This window comes from Fringilla coelebs, assembly GCF_963513975.1.
Source record: "Fringilla coelebs genome assembly, chromosome: 4".
Classification (NCBI taxonomy): Eukaryota; Metazoa; Chordata; class Aves; order Passeriformes; family Fringillidae; genus Fringilla; species Fringilla coelebs.
In genome coordinates, this window is record NC_140032.1 from 73357557 (window position 1) to 73382914 (window position 25358).

Genomic DNA, 25358 nt, shown 5'->3' on the forward strand with positions numbered 1-25358 from the left:
CTACTGACATGGCACCTTTGGGGTTTTTTTCCCCTAAGCTCCTGGGATTCAGTATCTTTATAGCATTTTAAGTGGTCAGTGCAAAACACCAGTTCATGGTGAGCTGCTCCTCTGATGCTGGAGATGCTGGGATGTTTGGTCATTGGAATTCAGCGATACATTCTATTAGCAGCAACAGGGATTTGTATGTGGGTGTGCAGAGCTGTTGTGTCCAGCAGGAGGGTTGACTGGGTAGAAGGAGAGGAAAGCAATCTTTTTGTGCTTCTGGTAAGTTTCAATAAGTGGCTCATAAGCGGATGGAGTTTGTTATTTGTGGAGCAGTGGCTGCTGGAGAAATGCCGTGGCAGCCAGTTCAGCCCGTGTCTCACAGCAGTGCATGGAAAAGGCATTATCCTCATTTATTTCTGTCAGGGATTAGGGATGTCCATTCTCCCAAGGTTGAATTTGCTCTTCATTCTCATCTTCGTTTTCATTTCATTGTGGAAAGATTCAGCATTGCCTGTGGTACCCTTGTTCCCTGCCTCCCTTGCTGGCAAAGACACGGCATGGCAGAGCCCTGATCCCAGGTGTTGGTAAGTGCAGCTGAGGGCATATCCACTCTGAGGACAAGGGGCCAATTTTTCGTTCATTATCTCTGAAAACCTACAAGGAAAAGACCAGAACCCACAAAAGGTGCAAAACTGAAGAAACTTTGCTTCTGTTTTAGGCGGCTCTTCTGCTGTATCCCAGGCTTGCTACCAGCAGTTCTGCGAGTGTAGATTGGAATGACATTCTTGAGGGAAAAGTCATTACTTTTTTTTCCAAAATAAATTAAAAGGCCTTTTATCTTTTCTTAGTCAGGAGACAAACCTAACAATGAGAAGTTCTAGGTTTTGGGAGAGAACTCTGAAACTCTTGATTTTGAACTTTTTAAACTTCCAAATCCATCTCCTGAGGATCCAATAAACAAGTGGCAGTAAAAGTTTCTGATCAAAGAGATGCAATATGTGGTTAATTTGAAAACAAATCCTTGTACTTCAGATGCTGGACTCTGATTAAACCTGATATGATAACAGTGGTGAAGAAACCCTGGCTTCATTTCAGCCAACACGTGGAAGGGTTTGGAAAGCATTAACTCATAGCTGGAGCCCACAGGGAATATTGAGCCTTTCTGCCTCCAATGGTGCTAATACATTTTTTAGCAGAAGAAACAGCTTAATTTGACTGTTATCTTCAGAGGCTTAGGCAGGAATTTGGTCTGAGAGGACTGCACAGGTTTCCTCGCCAGTGTTACTTACTGTGTTTTACAAGTCCATGGCCCAGGTGTCTCCATCTCCTGTTTACAGATGATCACAAAGATAAATTAAACATGGTTAAAGCTGTTAAATTCCAGTGTCCCCTCATCACACGGCAAGTCATGAACTCTACCAAACAAAAAAAAAAAAGAAAAAAGGAAAGTGATCTGAAGTGCATCTCTTCTACTAAAAGCATATCGTATTTTCAACGAAAATACTTTTTATTATGAATTTTTGTACCTGTTTATGAAAACTGAACTGAAATTGTAAATTCTATAAATGGTAACTGAAAATAAAATCTCAGTTCCAAAACCAAAAGAGATGCATTTAGATCATCAAAAATTTTATTTCATGGAATTAAGTAAAATGCTCCTCTAAACATTTTTTTCCATCTTTCTTCCAGGAAGAGGAAATTCTGCAAATCCACTCTGGACTCAGGAAACAGAGGTTGTATCAAGCTTTCTGAGCTGAGAGAAAATACAAAAGGTAAAATACAGTGACATCCAGACATGCTGTGCTCAGTTCCTCAGCTTCCTTGGAAGATGCTGCTCTCATCCAGGTCACAGCAGTGGGACTGGATGCAGAACACTTTAACCAAAAGGCAAAATCTACAAAAAGCAAATAGACACAAGCATTTAAAAATTTTTTAATATCAAATGCTCTTTCTGTGTCAAAACATTAATGGCTGGAGTGTTTCCTTCACATTTTCACTGAGGAAATATTTGGTTTTTTCTGATGATTCACTAAGATTACTGCTTCAAGAACTGACCAAAGGTGAAAGGATTTGTTCTGCCTTTTCTAATTCATCTGCTGAGCATGGTTGTTTCTAGAAAACTTGCTCACTGAGTAGCATTTTCTTTGCTTTATTACAGTATTCTGCTCATTGGACTATTTTTGCAGCTCAGTCCCTGGTATGAGATTAAAAGTTTTAAGTGACATCTAATGCCCTGTTAAGTTGCTAAGTCCTGCAATAGCATCTGGAAATTATATCTCTCTCTCTAGGTGGACTCTTGGAAGTGAATTCACTATAACTGTAATTCCCCCTTTACTTTCCTTCCCAGCCTTATCTCCTCTGAGACCTGACAGGCAAAAGTAAAGACAAGTTATGAGACAATTGATATAAAACCTGTGTCCATGTAAATCCAAGTCACTGCACATAAAAGGAAGGAAAATCAAAATTAGAACAGTACTGGCAGCTATGTGATAGGAAGCCTGGAAGGTTTTTTTCCCATCTTGCATTGGAAGCATAAAACAAGAAAATTGCAGGTAATGGGAATTTTGATCCAAGCAACGAAAACCAGAGATGTACAGGGGAGAGAAGAGTGAGACTGAAAAATTAGTGAATAATCCTATTTCTCTGTAAGGAATTAGCTTGATTAATACTACAGAGACAGAAGTTATTACTGTTTGTAAAGGCCAACCTGTGGACAAGTGTTTCAAAAGGAGCTAATGTTAGACAAAAGTCATGCCTGAATCTTTGCATCAAAATAACACCTCCAAGTTTATACCTCAGAGTTACTCATTAAAGTTTGCCAGCATGTTTTGTGTGGGTCGGGAATAACAATTTCAGGGAGTTTTGTTACTTTTAACATGCATGCAGCTAAAACTGCCTGGAGAAATATTGATTATAGATTGCTGGTTATGAAAAGGTTTAATAATTCTCATTCTTTATGTAATATATTATTGACTATACATTCAACCCACACTAAGGTGGAGCAGCTGACGTGGCTGAAAGCCACTTGGATCCCAGCTCTGAAATGGAGGGAAGGATTTGCATCTAATCCCCTGCATCTAAAACAGAAAACATTCAACTTCAGGAGCCCGGGTTGTGTTGGAGGAAGCTGGGGCATTACAGTGCTTGAGGATTTTTATTATGGTGCTGCAGGGAGCAGTGCCAGGCTGGGTTTGCCTTCTCACTTTATCTAAATTGTTCTACAGAATTAAGACCTGCCCTGTCTTAGTGCAGGAGTAGTAAAATCCCAAACATGCAGACCTCAGTATAACACAGCCAAGCTCCATGTAAAGACTCTCAGTAAATCAGCCTGGCTGCAGCCAAACCACATGTAAAAGCAAGCTGTGAAACAGCCTCAGCATGGCCAAACCACATGTAAAAGCACGCTGAAAGGCACCCCTCCACACAGCCAGATCGCACACAAAGCCACGGAGCAGAGCACTCGGGCTCTGTTGGAGTAGCTCAGTGCCGGGGAGAATCCCACCACAGCAGCCACCTTCTCTCCCACCTCGGGTTTGAGCAGGCAGACAGACCCACTCCCAAGTCTGAAGTCATCAGGTAGGAGAAGTGGCTCCAGAGTTAAACACGGCGTAGTGGATTTAGGATCAACCTGATCCACATTTGAAAGAGTTGAACCTGCAAAAGGATCAAGCCCAGAAAGAGCAAAAAACTAATTTTTTCTTATCTGATTCAGACAGAACTGGTATTGCTGAGTGATTCCCGCTAATACATCCTACTAATGTCCCTGACCACTTAGACGAAATCAGTCAAGAGCCAAAAAAACCCCCACCTGGCTCCTGTGATTAATCTTTCCATCTAGAAATGAGCACAATGCAATTAGTAAGTCCATTTTCACTTGTCCAGACTTCAAAAAGCCATTTTATTAGATGAGAGGAAGAATTATGAGAATTGAGCCTCCAGGTCACCCATGTTTTGGTAACTTGCCATGCACTGAGATTTTAAATGGCTTTTTGTTACACATTTCATGTACTGTCATCCCTGTAATTCATTATTCATTAAAGATTTGGGGGGCTTACAGACTTTTTCTCCCAGTGAGACTCAAAGCACTTCACAGAGGAGCCCAGTATCATTGTGTGCATTATACAGAGGCATGAAGTGACCTGTCTGGTGTTGTTCGGTAGGTCAGCAACAGGCCTGGACCTGGAACCTGCATCTTCTGAGCCCACATTCCACCTACTGAAGGTTGGTCTCAGTTATCTGCTGCAGAGAAAAGTCCCAAAAAGGGCTGCAGTTTCTTGCTCCCCTAACAGAAATCTGGTGAAGAAGCCCTGTGTGGGGCAGTGGGTTTCTGACATCAGTACAATTCCAGCTCTCAGGGGGCCAGCGGAGGATTGTGCTGGGAAAGCTGATCACAGGAGCTGGTGGAAGCACATTTATGGGCGTGCTCAGCCAACAAGGGCTCCTTTGGCTTTTCCCTTGCACTGCTCTGTTTGAACATGTCGCTGTTTAATATGCCGGGAGGGAGTTTGGGAACTGACTTCTGTAGGATAATCTGGGATTCTTGGCCTTTGGCACACGGCACGGTTCTTGAAATCAGCGTCACAGCTTCCCCCTGCGTAAAGCAAACAAGGCTTGACTGGCTAAGGTGGAGAACTTGAGCATATGTATAAGTTGAGGCTTTGCCTAGGGGAGAAAAATTTTGATTCTGTGTAAGAGGGTATTAAGCTACTAAAACCACTGTTAGATTTAAAAATTATTTAATCAATAGGCTTTTCATTTTCCATTTCCAGTCCCCTGGCTGAGCAATCTGTCAGGATATCAATGCCATAACTTATTTACACACTTTGCTAAATCCTGCAAATGCAAGATTTGACATCTCATTTTTCTCTTACTCATTCCAGGCTCCCCTTTGCAATCATGCCTGATTGAGCATTACCAGGAAATCAGGAATGTGGAGCCAGACTGGTACTGAGCAGTACAAGCTAAGGTGCCTGGCTGCTTGCTCTGTTCTATTCCCAAATATGAACTATGGACAGCTGAAGAGAGGGCTGAAGAGAGCAAGTCTTGAAGCATGATTTGTTGTCACACATTTTCTACTCCTGTGGAGAAAGGAGGACATGAATATGATTAATTAATCTCTCTCCATCTCTGACACAAGCCGGTACTCTGGGTAAAGGACTTACAATATTATTATTATTGTTGTTGTTGTTGTTGTCATCATTATAATTATGGAAGAGTTGCTATTTAAAAGCGGAACAGAAATTCTCTGCAATATCTTAAAAGGCCCATTATTGACTCTATGAAATATCACCCACTATATTTATCATTAACATATGACACACTCATGCAAAATATTTTCTCAGGAAAGTAAAAATACTCAGGGAAATCTATGAAATAAAACAGTCCTGGGTGTAAAAAGTGATTAGGAAAAGGCCAGTGACGTTTTAATTATTGAGCATAGCAACAATTCTGACTAGAGGGAAGAAACAGAGAGCAGGGTAACAAGTGAGGGAGGGGAACTGTTGTTGTATGGAATGGAAATCCTGAAGGGAGTTTGCCATTATTTGAATTGGGTTTTTTATTGTTTTAAGAACAGGAGAAAAAAAATCGAGAGGAAAAATGCACAAAAGTATTTTAATGTGGAAGATTTGCTTTTCCTGTCTGTTGTTATATTCTGTTCGGTGCTGCATCATGTTATATCTGTATGTGTGCTTCCACGTCTCATTATCTGATGGTCTTTAAGAAAATATGAGAACTTGAGAACAAATCCCCAAACAAAGCCCACATTTGCTCTTGCCAAATTTTATCTCTTTAATATAGAAGGATAATCGTGAATATGTTCACTGTGTGCTTAAATATACTCCTTCTGTTTCTCAAATTATAATTAGCTTTTAACAATCCCCACCCCCACCAAATCAACATATACAAGTATTTTCCTCTGCTTTATGAAGCTAAAGGCTCTGCAGAGCATAAGGTAGATTCCTGTCTCCCCAAACACTTGTCACTTCAGTACTCCAGCACATTGCTCTGGACAGAATTCGTTTTTGCCACTTGCGATTCAGTGGGAAAATCTTCCCTGGACCTCAGCAAAAGCCCCAAGCCTGGGGCTGATTTGGCAAGGTCAGACTGAAAACATCTCTCCACACTTACTTAGAGCAAGGCACGGCTCAAACCCTGCTTTGTCCAGCTGTCAGAGGCCTGAAGTGGGAAGTAGCTCAGGCACAAAGACGGAGAGATTGATCAACTAGAAATACATCCATCGGAACTTGGGGGCTGAGGTGTCTCGGATCCTCCTCTCCAGGCTTTTCAGCAACCATCCCTGCCAGAAATACAACAAACACCCATTCTTTTATTAGCCCCTTTGGTATCTAATAAGGCTCTGTTTGACAGCTCCAGCTTCTGGATTCCTGCTGCAGCAGCCTGCTCCTGCTTGTATGCTCTTAAGATAGGAGTCCGTGGGGGTGGGACCTGTTAAACACAGAAATACTAGGAAAAATGGGCTCAGAAATGTCCCTCTTCAGTGGGAGGTGGGAAAGAAAGTTCAATTGAGCTACTCTACTGCTCTCATGAATCCAGGAGAGAAAACCCATGAGGATAACTTAGGACTTTAGAGAGAGAAAATTTAGGAGTTCAAAGTCACTGTGTCTGTTTGAAGGCAAGGCCAGTTCTGTCATGCCTTGCTCACCTCTGACAGATTCAGAAATTACGGCTGTACCCCCCACAAATCCTGAAATCTGGTAAAAGGTGTGCAGAGCCTGATCACCAGTTCTTGGGCAAGAATTGTTCAGCCAGCACTGAGGAAATTTTGTTTCCTGATTTGTGAACTGAAAAGATGAATTTGGGATGAAACAGGAAATCCTGTGAAAACCCATGTGCAGAAGATTTTCTGACTGGCCGCAAGAGGCTATCAAAATCGGAGCAAAATTTTCCTTCCATCTATGCTTTCTTAAAACCCACAAGTGCCAGAGCATAACTCAGAGCTCTAACTTGGAAAATGGAGAGATGCCCTGAACTTTGAGTCAGGAGCAAGAGAAAAACCAAAATTATAAAAAACTGTGGTTAGGAGTATTCTTCCCCATTTAAATACATCCTAAAACCATCAGTGACCTTGAGACAGAGAAGTTCTTTTCCCTTAAACTCTCCAATTTCTCAGCCAGTCTTCAGGGTGTGCCCTATGCCTTCATCCTTATTTCTTGGACAATCTGATCTATCTGCCTTTGGGGCAGATAACCTCAAAATGTTGGCACTCCGGGAAAATTGAATGGATTTGCTTCCAGAAGGGAAATTTGCCCAAACAACAAGGAAGTGCTTTTGAATGTACTGACTAATTATCCCTGCTTCTTTTTTAATATATCTTGCATTGTTTCATACAGAATTAGCACATTTCCAGAAGTATTTAATGATCCCATTCTTATTCTTGAATGATTTTACCTTGAAGTCTGTAACTTGGGTATTGGGTACCCCTGAAAACAATTGGACCCAAGACTACCAGCTGGTTGGAGACTGCTTTATTCTGTGTGTCTTACCACCAAATATTCTGGGAAGGTCACTACCAGACCCACGAGACATAAGGGAGAGCTTTGAAATCTCTGCTTCATAGTGGTATTCTTTATAGTACTTCCCTTAGTGGCAAGCTTGCAGCAATGTTTTTAAAAAAAAAAAAGGTAATTAAGACATTACATCAATCAAAGAAGCTAATCAGAACAAAATGCTGATTTCTGTCTCCTGTTCTGTTTCTCTTTGGATGGAGAGCAGTTGCTGATATGTGCGCTGGACTTCTAATCCTTTAATGGGGGCACAGGCTTTTGAAGACTCCCTCTCAGAGGTGCTATTACCAAATACATGCTTCTAATTTAACTTCTCATGCCATATTACAGTAGCCTGAAGCAATTTTAGGTGTTGGGTTTGTGAGAAAAGCCCAATGTTGATGTTTATCAGATGACCTTTTAAAGGGTAATGTGGGGGTTATCCATTGGCATGATTAAGACCATATGTAGGTGACTTTTCCCAGGCATTTCTTCCCGCTTTTCAAAATCCCATCTATTTTTACCTGAATTCAGCCAGGTACCTTTCATCTCTGGAATGTTTATGGGCATGACAAAATGAGACTGAAACAAAGCATTTACTCCTTCGGAGTAATTTCTATTAGAAAAGTCAGGAAAATTTTCCTGCATGCGTATCTAGTGTCAACACAAAGATATTGTGGATAAACTCCAACTTTCTTTAAATTTCGACCCTTTCAGATATTTATAGCAGTTTTCCTTTCCCTCCTCTGCTGCATTGTCCCTTTTTGCAAAGATTTCTTGAAAGACTGTGGAGAACTGACTTTTCTCTGTGAGATTCAGCTTTTAGTGACCTTGCAGGGATGTCCTGCTATGAAGCTGCTGAGAGACAGGGATTGGAAGAATCCATTATCTGTGCTACAGACAAGGACAGAGGACAAATCTCCCTTGATGTTGTGCCTGTGAGAGCATAATTTTTGCCATTTTGGAAGCTCAGTATTTTCCTCATGGCTCGTTGTCTTGGTAGAAAGCAGTTGCTAATGTTTCCTTCAAGTCTCTGAAAATATATTTCTAACATGTATTGTGTTTTGTTCTTTTTTCTTTAGCTCTTTACAGACTGAAGATCTTTCAGTTAGTGGGTCTCAGCACCATCAGCTGGTACTGCTTAAAGGGATGCCATGGTAAGATTCACTGCAAAGCATGGGTGGAGATAAAAAGGTGAGTATGGTGCTTAAATGTGAGCCAGAGAAGTGGGTGATGAGGCAGGAACTACAAACCCTTTTAGGGGAGGAAACAGGGCAAGGACCTTATGAAGACTTCAGGTTTTTTCAATGAATTGGGACTTTTGTTCATGTAAGTAGTTTTTATGACTCAGTATTTTGAGGTAAGGTTACAGCCTGGACTATCTAAAATAAACGCATCTTGGAGCAGTTCAGTATTGAGAAGCTGATGATATTTTAAGTTTTTCTTCCCCAGATTCATAATTTATTATTGGAAAGTATTAATTACTCCTCTGCCACCAACCATCCAAGTGCTGAGACATGCTTAGGAGATACAGGTGAGAAAAAAACTCGAGACTCAAAATTATGTATGTGTTGCCTTCAGAAAGAAATTAGGGGAGAGATATGTGTGATATCCTAAAAGGTACTAATAACAGAGAAAAAAACCATTTGTTTCTCCTGATGTATTAAAGGGTTTTGTCTAAGTATCAGATACTTATTAAAGCTTAGTTTATGTGAAGGTAAACTGCAGTCAGACTCAAATTCTCGTACTTACTTATGACGTGACACAGTGAAAAGTTGGGACTGTGACGTAAGAGCAAGGAAATCCTGTCACTCAATTCCATTTGGAATGCTCTCACCTAGTGCTGTGTTTACAGCAGAGAGTGCAGTCCTGGGGGTGGGATGGTTGTGTCTCACAATCAGGTGCCATTTCATGACCACCTTCCATCATGTATCAGCCTGGGGTTATGGAGGGCACAGGCAAAATCAGGGCACTCACATCCAGTTGCTGTGGCAGCTGATCCTGTGAGGCCTGCCTGTTGCAAAGGCCAAAACCAGCTTCCCCACCTCTCTTCCCGTGGGGGACAAAGCCAGTGGTGTTGGAGGCACGTCCTGCAGGCTGAGCACTGCACGGGAGCCGTCACCTCGCACGGCCAGCACGCACCACACGCTGAGCCCCCACGGGAATGGGCTCGGGAGGCAGAGCTCCTCACCAGCTCAGCCTGCAAAGGCAGAGAGCTGCCCTGCCGAGTTCCGGGACAGCACTCCTGTGGCTTGGGCACCGCTAGCATTTCACCCGGCTGTGAACCTAGGGCAGCTCATGGCCTGCCTCTTCCAGAGCACTGGGAGGCTTTCAGGTGTTGGAAGGGTTTGTGAAAGCACAATAACTGCAGAGGCCAGCAGTCAGGTTTTACCTTTTCCATGGTAGTTACACCAGCTCCTTTTCTGGGAAAACATTGCACAGGTTGGGGCTTTGCTGGAGAATACTTATAGATCTCCCCTTAGCCTAAATGTATGAATTATATTCAAATAGCACAGGAATAGCTTGTCCATAAATTTTGGTATCAACAGCCATGAATATTATCTCATCAGTTATACTTCCCTCCCTGCCTATGTTCCCCGGTAGCTTGCAAAAGCTATCACCATAAAATTTAGGGTGGGATTTAACATTGGAATTTGGGCTCCTTAATGTGAAAGGAGGCTTTGAAAATCTCTGTCTTAGCAAACACCCGCTAATAATAATGATAACAATAATAGAGATAAGCTGATTCATATCTCCCCACCCAAAATATTTATATAATGAATTATTTAATTGTATTTTATCTTCTGATGAGTGGGTTGGTAGCCTTTGCTTTGCGACAGACCCGGAGGAGCTATCGTGCAGTCTGATGCCAAGAATATGTGTTATTTCGTATTCTGTTATTTGCTTTGTGTTTAAGGTGTTGAGAGGAAATTCCCCAGCAATCAGCCCTAAGTGGTTTTGCAGTGAGCAAGTCTTTCAGTGCTTGAACATCACTTAGTAGAGGAGGGGGGAAAGAAAAAAATCCCTTTATTTGCTTTTTGTAATTCAGAAATTTGCCATATATCTAAAGAAAAGCGTTTAAAAAAAAAAAAAAAGGCAAGCCCAAACATTTGAGTGTACCCAAATTAATTCTTGTGTCACTTCATCTGCCTAATTGGGCCTAAAAATAGCCTGTGGGAAGGAGGACCAGCAGCCTTGAATGTCTGAAGCAATTTGTATCAATTATTTCCCAGGCAAGTGAAAGCCCTTGCCTGAGTGCCTCCATTAGCCAGGTGTCAGAGCTCTGTGTTTTCATTCCAGGCTTTTCTCTGGGAACGAGGTGTGTGCACACCAAAAAGCACCACGGAGGAACTGGAGCCTTGGCAGGACCAGGAGGGTGCCCAGAGCAGCTCTGCAAGGAAAGTGAGTGCCTTCACTCCTCTGTCATCACCAGTCCCTGAGAGCCATCACCACCCACCAACAGTTCCTTGAGATAAGGCCGAGCCAGCTGGGAGAAGAAAGCCTTTGATATTCCCTGCCTTGCTGAGTAAGTATGCCATAACAATAATACTTTGAACTTTTACAGCACCTTTTCATACCAGGGGCTGAGTGCTCCACAAACATTCATTCCCCAAGCCTCGTACCGCCCATTTGAGGAAACCTTTTTTTCTTTTTCATTGTACCACTCTCTCAGGCCAGACCTTCCAAAGAGCTCAGTACCCATTTTGCTGGCACCAGAGAAATTGTTTCCTTTGTGTTGCCTTAGATACCTGTGGCCAATATTCATCATGTTTACCCAGCTTCTGCCCCAAAATGCTTACTGCTAGACTTCTCAGGTCTGCAAAAATTGAGCTAAAAAACTTGTGAACTGCTTTGTCTCCTGCTGATAACCCTCAGAGCTCCCCCATGAGAACTTTTTTGACAAATCAAAATTCCATCAACCCTCCACCCTGTTTTAGTCAGACCCTTCTGTTGTCTGTAGCCAGATTTCTTTTTAGCTGATGTAAAACCTTACCAAAAAAAAAAAAAGTAGATGCATTTGTTTTGTTCATCAGAGGTATTTTCTGTGATGCTCTTTTGTTTGGAAACCGAGCAAGAACCTACTTGTCTCAGACAGAGACATACAATAGATAAATAAAAAGAGAGATGCTGCATCCCAGATAGGCATTGTCTTGTGCTGTGCTACTTCAGGCAACAGGATTAAACTTTGATTTTCATCTCCTGTCTGCATTCTCAGTGAGAAAATACAGTCAAGGCCAATTTTGTAGTTGATCTATCTCTATGGAAAGTTGATTCCAAAGTGGTGCCAAATGTCAGTGAAGAACAGGTCAGGTTTTCACAGTAACATCAAGAGAATCTTCCAGGGAGAGTGAGCTAAGAGTGCACTCTGCAGCCCAGAGGAAAATATAGGTGCCATGCAGTCCCTGGTGCATTTGGGGAGTACACACATTTTATTTTCTCAAAGGACATCACCTGTACAAGCATTCACAGCTTTCATCTCTACCCCTGCCCCTTGTCTGGCCAGAGCATCCAAAGGGTAAAGCCTTTACATGGGAGCGTTTGAGTCCTGCTCCAAAGTCAAACAATCCTCTGATGCCTTCAGCTCTTATGTCCCCTAATGCAAGAATATCAATAAATCCCCTTGGTCTGTTTAATTCTGGGGCAAGGTAGCTATGTGAGCTGGAAATACAGCTAACAGCTTATTTCTCTTCCTAAAGTATGCCAGAGTCTTTGGCCATTCAAATCCCATGAATCTGAGGCAAGTAATTCATACACTTGTTGCAGCGACCCTGATTGCTGAAAATTGGAATGTAAACTTCAAACATAGGGTTGCTTATCCAAGCCAAGTTTCTAATCTTTTGAGATTTGCCCATCACAAATCATAAGTGCAAAGTGGAAAAATGGGGGAAATCTGGAGTGATGGAGCCTAGCTAAAAGCTATCAAATACATCATCTCTTCAAGTAAGGCTGGAATAGCATGGAAAGGGCCTGATATAACATGGAATATAGCCTGCTGATCAGTTGAACTTCCTTTGACATGTATCCCTGGGAAAAGAGAGAGACACTAAAGCCTAAATGTGGAAAAAAAATTAAAAGAGAGAGAGACAGGCAGAAGCAGCAGAACTGTTTGAACAGTCTTTGAACTGCTTGAAAGATATGCCCCTCACCTCACTTCCTTAACTTTCCCTGTAAGCCAACAGCTGCATTCCTCACAGCTCATGTCTGGAGCGGGCCCACGGAGGTGGCTGGACACCTAGGAACAACACTGACACTGACAGGGGGGGTGCAGGGAAGGTGCAAATCTTTTGCCATGTGTGTAGGTATGTAATCACTTAGCAGATAATCTCAGATTCTGTAAAGACAGTCATTCATTTTAAAACAAAGGTGACTGCTGCCAGGAAACTGATCAGTTTATAATTTAGCTTTAGCTCTCAAAAAGTCCTCACCATTAAAGATTTGTGTAAATCAGAATAGCCCCACCTTCCTTTCAACCCAGAGCATCCATGTCATCTGACTGAGCTTCTCTGTCACTGTCACCACAGTGTGACTGTCCTCCCTCTGAACAAGCCGTGCATCAATAAGGCAGTGGAAGGTGAAATGATAGAAATCAATCTGCCTCTCATTAGTGGGATGAATAGAAGTGCTCTGGGGAGAGGGATCGATGAGTGGGTGAGGAGATGTGTTAGGAACTGGTTAAAAGAGTGATTGAAGAAGGATGTTAATACTTTTTTTCAGATAGTTTGGAATAAGCTTTGGAGGACTTTTGGATAATGGTGTCTCAAGTGAACAGTGTCACCTACACTCCAAGTATAAACACTGCTTGATAAAACGAGCTCAGGGGAGATGTTTCATGTGAGGCAGGTGCCTTTATGTTTTTAGAGATTTCAGAGAGTTTTCAAGTAAGAACTACACATTTTCCTATAATGAGCATGGGTGTTTGTAGTTTGCGCTGGAACTGAGCCACTGAACACACACAAAGGCATAAGATATGTGTGTATTTATGTTTGCCTGTGCTCAGGCACACACAAGCCCACACAAATAGCAGGAGAGCCACTTATACATATTTATTTCCCTTTTTTCTACTAGGTAGCATATTCATTGCTGCATTTGTAGCCCAAATACTCACAAGGAGGAAAAAGTCGTTTCCCTATAAGCAGAAATAGAGATGGGGAAATGTTTCACTCTGGATGCAGTGAGCATAAAGTGTGGTATTGAAGCAGTTCTGGAACAGGCAGTGTGGACACAAGAAGAGATCTTTTCCCAGGCCTGAGCACCTTGCATTTCTCACAAAACAAATATGGCATTGCTGCTTCTGGGATCGTGGCCAGCTCATTGCAGTGCAGCACTCCAGAGGGAGGCAAGGCAATTTGCCACAACACCTTTTCCATCTTGCTGCCTCACTCAACTGCTGCTGTTACAGATGGCCAACATTTGTGTCTTAAACATTTATCCTGCAAAACAGAGACTTGTATGAAAAGTATTTGGTGCACCAAAATATTTTCCTTAAGTTTAAATTTTCATCTTGTCTCGCTCTTCAGGAAACATTTTCAAATTTTAGATGTTGTTTTTTCTCCTTTTTGTCATCTTCCTTCTGTCTCACACTCTGTTTTCTGAACACAGTAGGTATTTGCCAATGTTGAAGGGTTTGGTGGGAGGGTAATTTTCTCCTTTTTGTTCCCACTTATTTTATTATTTTTCCAGTTATTCAAGGCTTTACCTATATTGTTAGTGTAGTGCATTAAAAGTTTGACTAGCACAGGATCTCAGCTTCCTATCACACGTCTCAATGAAATAAGTACAAGGCAAAAGATTATATTAGAATCATCTTTTTTTTCTCCTTTATCTGAAGATTGTAAGATTGCTAAATAGATGTAAAAATACTAAGCATTTCTTAAAATTTTGACATTGAAGTTTTCCATGCAGTCAGTGGCAGATGGAAACTATTACTGGGAAAGAAACAGAAGCGAAAAGTTTTACAAATATTTTGGGTAAAGGAATACAATTTGTCTCAATTTGAATTCTGAAATATAAACGACTTGAAAATTAAATGAGTATTTAGAAAACTCCACTTGTTGTCTCTGTGCCTTGTACATGCAAGTTGAGGGCAGGGTCTAGATGGGCTTTGGCTGAAAAGCAGCGCTTCAAGTTCACAAGACACCAAGAAACCTCATCTCTTCACACTCAGGTTACTTCCCAAGATCAGACCAAGACATGGAGCTTTCAAACTCTTGGTGAGCTGAAATTTCTGAGAACATTTTCTTACGAATGCAGCAGAACATGATGCTCCTAAAACAAAGCCTGTCTGCTCAGAGCTCCGGATTCCTAGGCCTGCAGCAGTCCTCAAGGAATCAAGATGTACATGTTTTTCTGCTGAGTGTATTTGAGATGTCCCAGTTTATTTTTGACAGGACTTGTTGCCAGGCTCACTGTCAGCATCTAGAAATCGAGATGAGATCCTTCAGCACAGTGAATCTGTATTTTACATCTTGACTGTTTCAAAAAAAAAAGCCTGGAGTGGGTGGACTTTGCACCACTCTGCTTCAGGTAGCCAAGATTCTGTTTAAAGATTATATTAGAGGTTTTGACCGATTTCAAGGCTTACCCTGAATCCTACTTGTGTCTCATGCTTTTTGCTTGTGGGTTCAGCATTTTGTCGTGACCTCTGATCCTGCAGAGGTACTATGAGAAAAGGGATGGGTTCTGCCTGTCCTTCCAAGAGGTTTGTAATATTAAGGAAAAGCTTGTTACAAGAAAGAGAATATACAGGGATGACAAGTAATTACTCTCAGAATATAAACAAGGTGTTTATTCCCATGCAGAGAAGTGGATCAGCTGTTTCACCAGGAAGGGTCAGGTTTTTATGTGTGTCTTCCTATGACATCCATGGGCACTGTTCCTTGGGAGCAGTTCTAGAAAGCTGCTGTTGCATTTCTGAGCGTCTGAATGATGGTTACACCGCCACGTGTGCAAATAGCCGCTGCTGCCAGGATTTTATCATTTGTGGCTGTTATCAGAAGGTGATGGTTTTGGGCCATCCGTGTGAAAGATGGGAAAGGCTGCCAGGGGTCTGGCTCTCCCCGTGGTTGCACCCAAGCCCCCAAGAGCAGCGGGGCTGGGGGGAGGAGCACAGGGTGGTGGTCACCCTGGTTATCCCACTGGGAGCGGGAACGGCAGCAGCAGCTTGGCCACGGAGCAACGCTGGAGGAAACGCAGAACAATCGGCAGGGAAATCCAACCCAAAATAACAAGCTGGCCTTCACGAAAAGGAAAGGTCACTGTTTGAAAGCCACTATTTGAGAGCTGGGAGGGGTTAAAAAAGAGTGAGCGGAGGCGACTCAATGCCTCTGCAGCTCCAAAGAATTCCTTTTTTATAAGGAAAACAATGCAGGAGAACAATGTGGATACTTGCAGCGCTTTCGAGGCAGTAGATTTTTTTCTTTATAGAAAATAAATTGGAACTGCTTCCATAAACAAGAGGCATTGGCTACAGAAGAAAGCGGGAGCTTTTGTGGAGATTTAAAAATAACCAAAAGTAAGGAGCGCGCTGGCAAAGCGTTCTGTTTTCTCAGCATTGCACGGAAAACAGCCTCAGAGACTGAGGAAGAGAAAGGCTACGAAAGCAGATTGGGAGACATAATGTGGTAAACTTCAGATCTGCCAGATTTTGTTTTGGGAGCCAATGTTTGATGATAGGTTACCTCATGATGGGAATTGGATTGCAGTCTTTGCCAGCTCTTTACCCAAACATCTAAAATCTTTCAAAACGTTTTTCTACAGCAGACAGGCTTATTCCAACAAATTATATTACCATGTGCTGTGTCCTAACTCAGTCTGGTTCTTAGAGCTGCCCATAACTGAATAGTCATGAATTCCAGACAAACATCATGGTTTGCTGCACTCATGCTGTAACTGGCAAATAAATTTACCACACAAACAAAGCTCACTCAACCCCCACAATGCATTAACCTCAGCAGCTTTAACTTTTTTAAGGCATTTACTTAACTGTTGGGGTCCTTTTTTCAGTTCATAAAGATAAAGCAATGTTGGTGGTGTTATCTGATTCCTGACCTCTCTAATTACACTAGTGCTAGCATATCCTCTGCTGCTGCAGAGGGTTTTTCTACTGGGAAAGCTTATTTCATTTTTCTGAATGAAAATAAACTGCCCGGTATGCCCAAGTACGCAGCAGTAAAACACTTGCTTTGGTGTTGGAGAATTTGGTGCCTAAAGGTAGGGGTTTTATTATTTTATTTTATTTCATTTTATTTTATTTTATTTTATTTTATTTTATTTTATTTTATTTTATTTTATTTTATTTTATTTTATTTTATTTTATTTTATTTTATTTTATTTTATTTTATTTTATTTTATTTTATTTTATTTTATTTTATTTTATTTTATTTTATTTTATTTTATTTTATTTTATTTTATTTTATTTTATTTTAGCATAGATGAGTCTCCAATGACTTAATAGTCACAACAATGTCAATATTACAGCCAAAAAGTCTTTATCAGATAGGTGTTGAGGAAAAAAATACACTGATATTTCTGTGCTGGCACACATCTCTAGCTGGGAAACAGCAGAGGAGCTGTACTGTACAGCTGTTAGCAGAAAATTTGGGAAGAACTGCTCTGGTGAAATTTGGGATTCAAGCTGAGGGTTCATCAGTGGTGATGTTAACACTGTCAGAATGGCTCACTCACTCTCTACCAGGCTGGTGTGGCCTCAAAGGCTTCCCCTGCTGATGGCAGTGTGTGAAGTCTCTGCTGAGCAGGCAGTGGCATCCCCCCAGAACACCTCCTCACAGCAGGGATGGAGATGGACCAAGCCCAGCGCATGGAAATGGATCTCTCCAGCTGAACACTCAGTGAAGTGACCAGAGACCGTGCTCAGCATGAACCAGGTGACCTTCTCCAGGTCATGATTCTTGCACCTTCAGAGCCACAGTATCACTGAGCTTTTTGTTCCCCAGGCTTTCAATCACCTCTCCACCAGGCAAATACTCCCCTGGGAGGCTGCTGTGCCCTGTGCACTAGAGAGCCTGGCAGGTGACCCCATTGGTGAGAGGAGGGCAGCTGCAAGCAGGCAGCCACCAGGAAAAGATGGGAGTTTCAGTGGTTTCTGAAGCCTGAGCAATGGGGAGCTGCCCTGAGCTAAGCAGGAGTTAAGCACAGTCGTGCAGAGGCCTGGCTGTCATGATTTAAGGTCGCTTAGTGAATATCTCTAAGAGTAGGATTATAGACCATTGTGCAGGAGAAAAAGAACTCTTATGTAAGACATGACCTGGGAGGCATCATGCCAGGCTCTGCCTTCCAGATGTGGAAGGATTCAGTGTTTTGTATGGCATGATGGAGAGTTTTGAAAAATAAGCTTTCCTCTTTGGTGCAGGTCAGATGGGTGATACCTGGCAGCTTGTGCACTGCCACTGTGTTAACCTGTGTGCCTCTCCTTCCCTCCCTGCTCCACAGGCACAACCAGAGAGCAGCAGGGAGAGGTGGGTTTGTCCTGGAGGATTCAGGAGCTCGGTGTGAGCTCTGAGCCTGCAGCTCCAAGCTGCAGCAGTACCCAAGGTCTGCACACACGCGCGTACAGGTACTCTCAGAAACGTGGGCTGTCCTGACTGGGACCTCAGGAGCTGGCAGTGCCAGCTTGGAGAACAAGAGTCACTCCCAGCCTTTTCTTTTGCCTACATTTGCAGTGTTCAGTCAGTTTAATTACTGCTGGGCCTTTGCCCATTATGGTGTGAAATGCTTCAGGAGCTAAAGGGGGAAAAAAAGTTGGGGGAAAAAAAGGACCAAACTGTGGTCTACACCTCCGGAGGAAGAAGGCATCTGTCAGGACAAACCCTTAAGAGAAATGGGATAAAGAATACTGGTTTACTAAATCTTTTGTATCTGTAGGTAGTTCAAAGATGTCTCACAGTCCTTCCCATTAGAAAGGCAAAGGAAGAACAGAAAAGCGCTCAGCCCAACCCATTGAAAGCAGCAGCACCTTTGTGTTCTGTAGTGTGGCAGGCATTCATAGGCTGGCGTTTTTCTTTGGCATCTACCACTGGAAGAGGAAAGTTCTTTGCAAGGTGATAGTTCCAGCCTTGTATTGAAATGTGAGCAAAGAGGAACTTTCTCAGTTGGATTTGGGTTTATTCACAGCACTTGTAAACAGTGTTACGGTGAAGATAACACGTGCAGGGAGCGTGCCCTGGGTTTACCACAAGTGATAAAGGATTTTGGGACAGGGACAAGGCAGTTTCCCCTTCAACATATTGGTTTTTTTTTCTCAAAGAATTATGTGAGAGCAGAAAAGTTGCAATGGCATTGCAGTTCCCTGCACAGAAAATAACCAAGGAGGTGAAACGCGGCCAAGTGGTGCCATTCACCTGCACCACAACTGGGACCATCAGTGAAGTGACAAGGACTGAGCAGCTCCTCCCTTTAGCAAACACAGCAGTAATGTCAACCAGGATCACCCTTTTCCACACCACTGGCATACAGCCAGGTCTTGTGAGCCACAACACCCCCTGCTCTGGGGTGGTCACTGCTCACTGATCACAGTGAAAACAAACTTGTCTACAGGCACTCTGCAAAATTCCCACCTTAGACGCCACTGAAGCTCAGCTTTGGCTTTCAGGCATCTCCCCTGCAAGCCATCTCTTGTGTCATTTCTGCAGGGGATACATTGTTAATTAATTACTTCCATTTTTTTTGTAATTTCCAAAGAATATCAGTTGACTTTTACAGCCTCTTCAGTGCTCCCCAAGCTTCACACCACACCTAATTGCGTGTTTTCACTGCCTGAAGGTCTTTTCTGACCTGAATGATTCTATGAATTTGGTCCATACTTCAGCTTAAGGGAAAAGCTACACGTTGATTGCATTTTGGAGAAAAAGATGTGAACGTCCACGTGTAAATTTATCTTGTGTTTTGTCTTCCAGGTTCACTCGTATTGTAATTTGCAAATGGCAGAGCCGTGTTGCTCTTTATTAAAAACAATAGCACTCTCAAAATTTTGATGGAGGTGAGGATGGCCGGGGCCGTGATTCTGAAAAATAACTCCCACATCTTCCCCGGGACCTGGGCAGAGACAGGTGGAGCTCGGAGTGCCCCCGATCCTCCCGCGGGTATCGGCGTCCGCAGCGCCTTCGGGAGGGGATCTGCGGCACAGCTCCTTCCTCCAGAGGCTGGGCTCAGCCTGCAGTTTCCAGCAGGGTAATCACCTTTCCAAGGCAATACAAACACTTCCCAAGAGCAGCTGGTGAAGATGGCTCAGAAGCAATGACAAGAATGCCCTGAAAAGTTTGGTCCATCAATCCAGCTTCCAGGCATGGTAGGGAAGACACAGCTTTAGATAAAACATCAAACGCTCTATATTTTATTCTTTGTGTTTGTCTGTGCTCCCATTCTGATCACCCCTTGAATTATTATTTTTCAAAAAAGACATCTAGGAGAGATGACATCATGTTTATTCAGGGGGAGCCATCATTTCCATCTGTTTAAAATACACCAGGTGTGTTTTAAGCCCTGCAAACACACCGAGAGCTCCAGAGTTTGTAGTGCAGTTTTCTGCAGCGCTGATTTATTCTATTTTACAGTAACCATGCCCTGAGGTACCAGGTAGGCTCAATACCAGGAGCAGGAGTAGCAGACCTGAAAGATGCTTTGGGTAGAGCCCAGCCAGGTTTTAGGCAGCCTGCAAAGGCTGGCCTTGCAGTACAAACCGGTCTGCTGTTGCCATCTGCTGGAAAAATCCCTAATGGATATTTCCAAAAGTGGGGAGGAGTATCTGCTCCTGTCACAGAACTACTGGGGGCTTTTGCCCTCTAGCTCTGTGTGATCTGCCCAAGAACAACGTGTGCACCAGGCTGTTACCACTCTCTGCGCGGTGAAGCGCCTTCAGCCAAGGTCAGTGTAAGAGCAAAACAATCCTTCCAATAAAAGCCTGCTACTAGAGAGGCAAAAAATTATCCTTGCAAAGGAATTCCTCTTTCTTCTCCCTTACAACTCCCCAGTTTCGTCACACCATAGAATGGTTTGGGTTGGAAGGGACCTTAAAAACAACCTTGTTCCATCCCCTGTCTCCTGGCCAGGGTCACCTTCCCCTCGGCCAGGTTGCTTTGCTGTTCCTCCAGATCTGTCACCCGAGCTGAGCTATCCCCATTCCACACATGTTCACACAGAGACCACACAAACTTTGACACAAGTCCTACAGATCCTATTCATCCCTACACATCAAATCTAGAATTTATTTCTTTCTACACCCTTTGCACTTATTTCTTTCTCAAACTGTCACGCCCATAAAAGTATTTCTGCGCCCTACTCCTATGTGATTTTTAGGGGTATTGGATATCATTTCCTTTTCCCTCAGATATCTTTTCTTCTTAGCAGGAGTCTTCAAAATCCTTTCCTCCTCCTAAAGGCTCTGCAGCTCTTCATTCTGGAGAAGGTAAGAGCACATATTATGTGGCACAGGGAAATCCCTTCTCGCTTGCAGCAGCCTGAAGCCATACAGGCTGATGTTTGCCACAGGCATTCTTAGCTCTGTGTCATCAGGCCCCAGTCTGATCTGCGAGGTGTAATTGCCATGGCATTAAATCCTTCGCTAGTGGCCAATCACCCCCAGCCCACTGGATTACACGGCCAGGAGCTGGGGGTGACAAGGGCAGGAAGGGTCTAGGAATCCTGGCGGCTGCTGCTGCTGCTGCTGCCGCTGCTGCCGCTGCTGCCAGGGCTTTAAAGTGTCCTGCTTAAAGAAGGAGTCCATGGGCTGTGAATCCTTGCCCAGCAGAGCTGAGAATAGCAGGACCAGGGACTGTGCTGTCTCTAAGCTACACTTACACTGCCTAAAAGGTGTCCTGCAGTGTGCCTTGGATCTCCAGCACAAGGGATGTTGAGGGCATAAAGGCTGGCCGGGGTGACAGGGACTGTTTCAGGCAGCACAGGGAATTGGTGCCACTTGGCCTGGTGGAGAAGGTGTGACAAGGGGTTAGCCCAGAGCCAAGGCACCATTGGCCGTGGCCATAGGGCTCCAGCTGGCTCAGCGTGGGGACAGAGACAACCTGCACCTTTACAAACCTGTTTGTTATTTAAAGGGCCTCTGTTAGCCTTCACTAGGGGAATTAAGCATCTTCCCTTTCAAAACTCCTGTACACAGACCCCAAGCATCTACTGTGGCCTGGAGGGCTTCTAGCATGGGAGAGGAAAGAATCTGCGTCCTGCGCCATCCCTGCTCTTACTTGATGTGGAAATTGTAATGATTTTATTGAGGCGTGTCCTCAGAGCGTCTCCTATTGCCTTGCCATTCGTGAAGCCCGAGGCTGGCTTGTCCTAGCTTAGCTTGTGATGTGGAGGAGCTGAACTGCCAAGTGATAAGGAATTAGGTATTCTCTGTGGAGTGACATCCTGTAAAATTTCTGTCCCAGAAATTCTGTCATTATGGCAGCGGGGGAGGGAAATCCTCTCTTCACAGGTGCCAATTCATCTGTGAAACTCATCCTGGCAGGACAGCATGAAGACTGAAGGTGTAAGAAGATGTGGAGTCACATGGAGAATCTGACAGGAGCATCCAATGCACGAGTTTTGTTTTTTGCTTGGATTTAAACTCAGAAGTTGTAAGGAATTTGGGAATGAGATGGGATATTTCAGAAGAAGAGGAAGGAGGAGAAGAAGAAGTTCTTACAGTCCTGGCAAAATCTTTTGTTCTAGCTAATAAAAGAAGTTAGTATAAAAATAAAAAAAAAAGTGGCGATTTTTCATTTCCTTCAATAATATATGCATTGGTGGTGTATGCTGTGTTATTTTCTATTTTGGTATTATGAACTCTGGATAATTTGTTTTTTGAGTCAAGCTGACTTTATGGATGGCTTGGTTTGTATTTGAGGTAGGATTAATTTCAGGAGGTTTCTGTAATAGACTTCTGGTACGTATTACTGGGATTTTGGTGTTGTTGATTGCGTGTGTAAACGTAGAGATTTGATAGGGCTGGCTCGGGTGCTGGAGTTTTGGGTGGTAATTGATTAGATGGCTTTTCTTAGATGCAGTTTTTAATTTTTGAAAGGGTTTTTTTTTTACTGTAGCGGTTTTAGGGTGGTTTTTAAGAAATGACTGTATTGTTTTATGTTGTTTCTAGTCGGTGTATGATAAGGGCCATGGTGTGCTTCTTGAACGTGATGGTTTTAGTGTTCCCAAGTTCCGATTTATTTCTGGTTGGACGAGTTTTTTTGGTTTTATTTTTGGGGACAGGGGCATTTCTATGTTGGGTTCTTATGGGCAATATTTTTTTAATTTGGGTAGTGATATTTTTTAGTATTTTAATAGTTTAGATTTTTAATTTTTATGCTTTTAATGATTTTTTTTAAATTTCTGAGAACTTTTATAGATGATTGGTTATTACTTGTGAGTTAGCATACAGGTAGAGCTTTGGGGGCTTTTTGTAGTAATGTTTAGAGTCAGTAGTGCAGTTTTGAATTGACTGAGTTGGTTTGGGTTTTGGGGGTTTTTTTTGTTGGTTTTGGTTTGTTTGGTTTTTTTTTTGTTTGTTTGTTTGGGGTTTTTTTGGGTGTTTGTTTTTATTGGCAGTTATTTCATTTTCAGTGTGTATTTTGATTTTTTTCTGTTTTTGAGATACTGGTTTAGGAGGAAGTTTAGGATTAGGATGTGTAGAGGTTTTGGGCCAGTTCCAGTGGGGGTTTTAAATTTCATTTCTAGTTGGGGCTCTTTGAGTTTTTAGCAGGGTTAAATGTTGTGGGATCTCTGTTCTGCTAGCAATAGAAACGGGTTTTGTTTGGATACGCTGCGACGGGATGAGCGCGCGCTGCGCACCGGTGCTGACCGAGGGGCAGCGTTTCTGTGGTCCTGATTTGCTAGGTAAGTGATCTTGTATGGTTTGATCCATAGTTTAAAATAAAAACAACTATAAACTTAAAAATAAATATAATAGGATAGTGGTGAACATAAATATAGAAAACAAATAGATAAATATATAAACCTATAGTGTAATGTATTATTGTAACATTGTAATCGATGAAAATTTTAGTCTATGATATAAATGCAGGAATATATAAAAATAGATTGTAAAGATAAAATGTTTCAATGTAGTTAAAATAAATTGGGGGTTTTTTGGTTTTTATTGTGCTATAGGTTTGGGTTTTCATAGATAATATAAAAATGTCAATTCACACTTATAATATGTATACCAATACTTATAAATACTTGATATAAATAAATATTAGTAAAAGAAATATCTAATAGAAAAATGATCTATCTATTATTATATTAATAGGTAATCTCATATATATTATATCGATAAGTATAATAAATAACAATTTTAAATGGAATGATGAGAAATAAAATAATTTTTAAAGTTTAAATATGATTTAAATCAAGGGGTGTCTTTGGTTTTTATTGGGTGTGAGGCAGGGTTTTCATTTCAAATAATATAAGTATTTTAGAAATGTATATCTAAATATAGAAATGTATAATAAATAGATAAAGATATATAACTGTAATTAAAATATAAATATAAACATATGTAAGTAATATGAAGAGATGTAATATAGAATATAAATAACATTAAATGGCACTATAAATTATAAATATCATTGTGAGTATAAATATGTAAAAATTTTTTAAGAAATTTAAATACAGTTGAAAACAAAGGAATTCTATTTGGCTTTTTCTGGGGTAGATGCAGGGGGGCTATTCTAAATAACGTCAGTGTTACAGAATGTATAAATAAATCTAAGCAGTGGAATACATGTAAAATAGAATATAAATTTATATATAATTGAAATTTATAATTACAAAGGTATAAATATTAGACAACAATATACATTATAAATAGAAATGGGAATATAAGTATGAAAAATGATAAAAATAAAGTCTATTTAAATATTGTTTAAAAGAAAGGTTGTGGGTTTTTCTCAGCTTTGTTGGGGGTAGAGGCAGGAGATTTATTTTAAATAATAGAAGTGTTACAGAAGTAAAAATCTAAACCAGAAATATATAATCAATCTATAAAGATATATAAATGAACGGAAGTAATAGCAATAGATGTAATATAGAATATGAATTTATTTAGAAATAGAAGTGTATACATGAATAGAGATCAATATTCATTTTACATCTGAATATGAATATGAAAGAATATTTTGAAAAAAAAATTTAAAACTATTTCAATATTTTTTTAAAGACATTGTCAGGTGGTTTTGGGGGTTTTTTTGGGTTTTGTTTTTTTGTTGTTGTTGTTGTTTTTGTTTTTTAATCCTGTTGGGTTAGAGGCAGAGGACTTGTTTTTTCGGGGTTGTTTTTTGGCATTTATTTCGGAGGAGTTTTTGGCGGGGCTCGCCCCCGTTCTTTTTTGCCGCCTTCCCTGCCCGCTGCCCCCGGCTGGGGTGTGCGGCAGTGCTGCCACCCTGTGGGCAGAGCGCGGTACTGCAGCGGCGCAGCGGCAGGCAGCCGCCAGGCCGCCATGTTGGGAGTGGCGTGCCGCGGGTGTCGCGGACTCGCTTGACCTTCTCGATATGGCGGCGAAAAGGGTGGGCAAATCGAAGGCCCCCGGTCCGTCTAACCGAACTGCCTGTACGGAAACCCGACGCCACGGCGGCGCCGGTGGGATTTTCTGCGGCGTTTCGAGTGCCGCGGACGCGGGCTGTGCGGTCAGCGGCGCGGCGGGCGGGCGTATTTCGGCGGGTTTCCGACAGGCATCTGCGAAAACGCCTATCTCTGCTGCGGGTCCTGTCGCGGCCGCCCTGTTGGGAGCGGCGGGTCGCCGATGTCGCGGACTCGCTTGACCTTCTCAATGTGGCGGCGAAAAGGGCGGGCAAATCGAAGGCCCCCGGTCCGTCTAACCGAACTGCCTGTACGGAAACCCGACGCCACGGCGGCGCCGGT

At 42.3% G+C, this 25358-nt stretch overlaps 1 long non-coding RNA gene across 1 annotated transcript; it reads left to right on the plus strand.

Moving 5' to 3' along the window:
- The first annotated feature begins 520 nt into the window (after nucleotides 1-520).
- LOC311153013 lies at nucleotides 521-20914 on the plus strand. Its single transcript, XR_014616114.1, has 8 exons — nucleotides 521-572; nucleotides 1678-1760; nucleotides 4149-4209; nucleotides 4869-5137; nucleotides 8576-9027; nucleotides 10794-11019; nucleotides 19406-19797; nucleotides 20856-20914. It is a non-coding gene; the product is annotated as an uncharacterized lncRNA (long non-coding RNA).
- Nucleotides 20915-25358: the final 4444 nt, after the last annotated feature.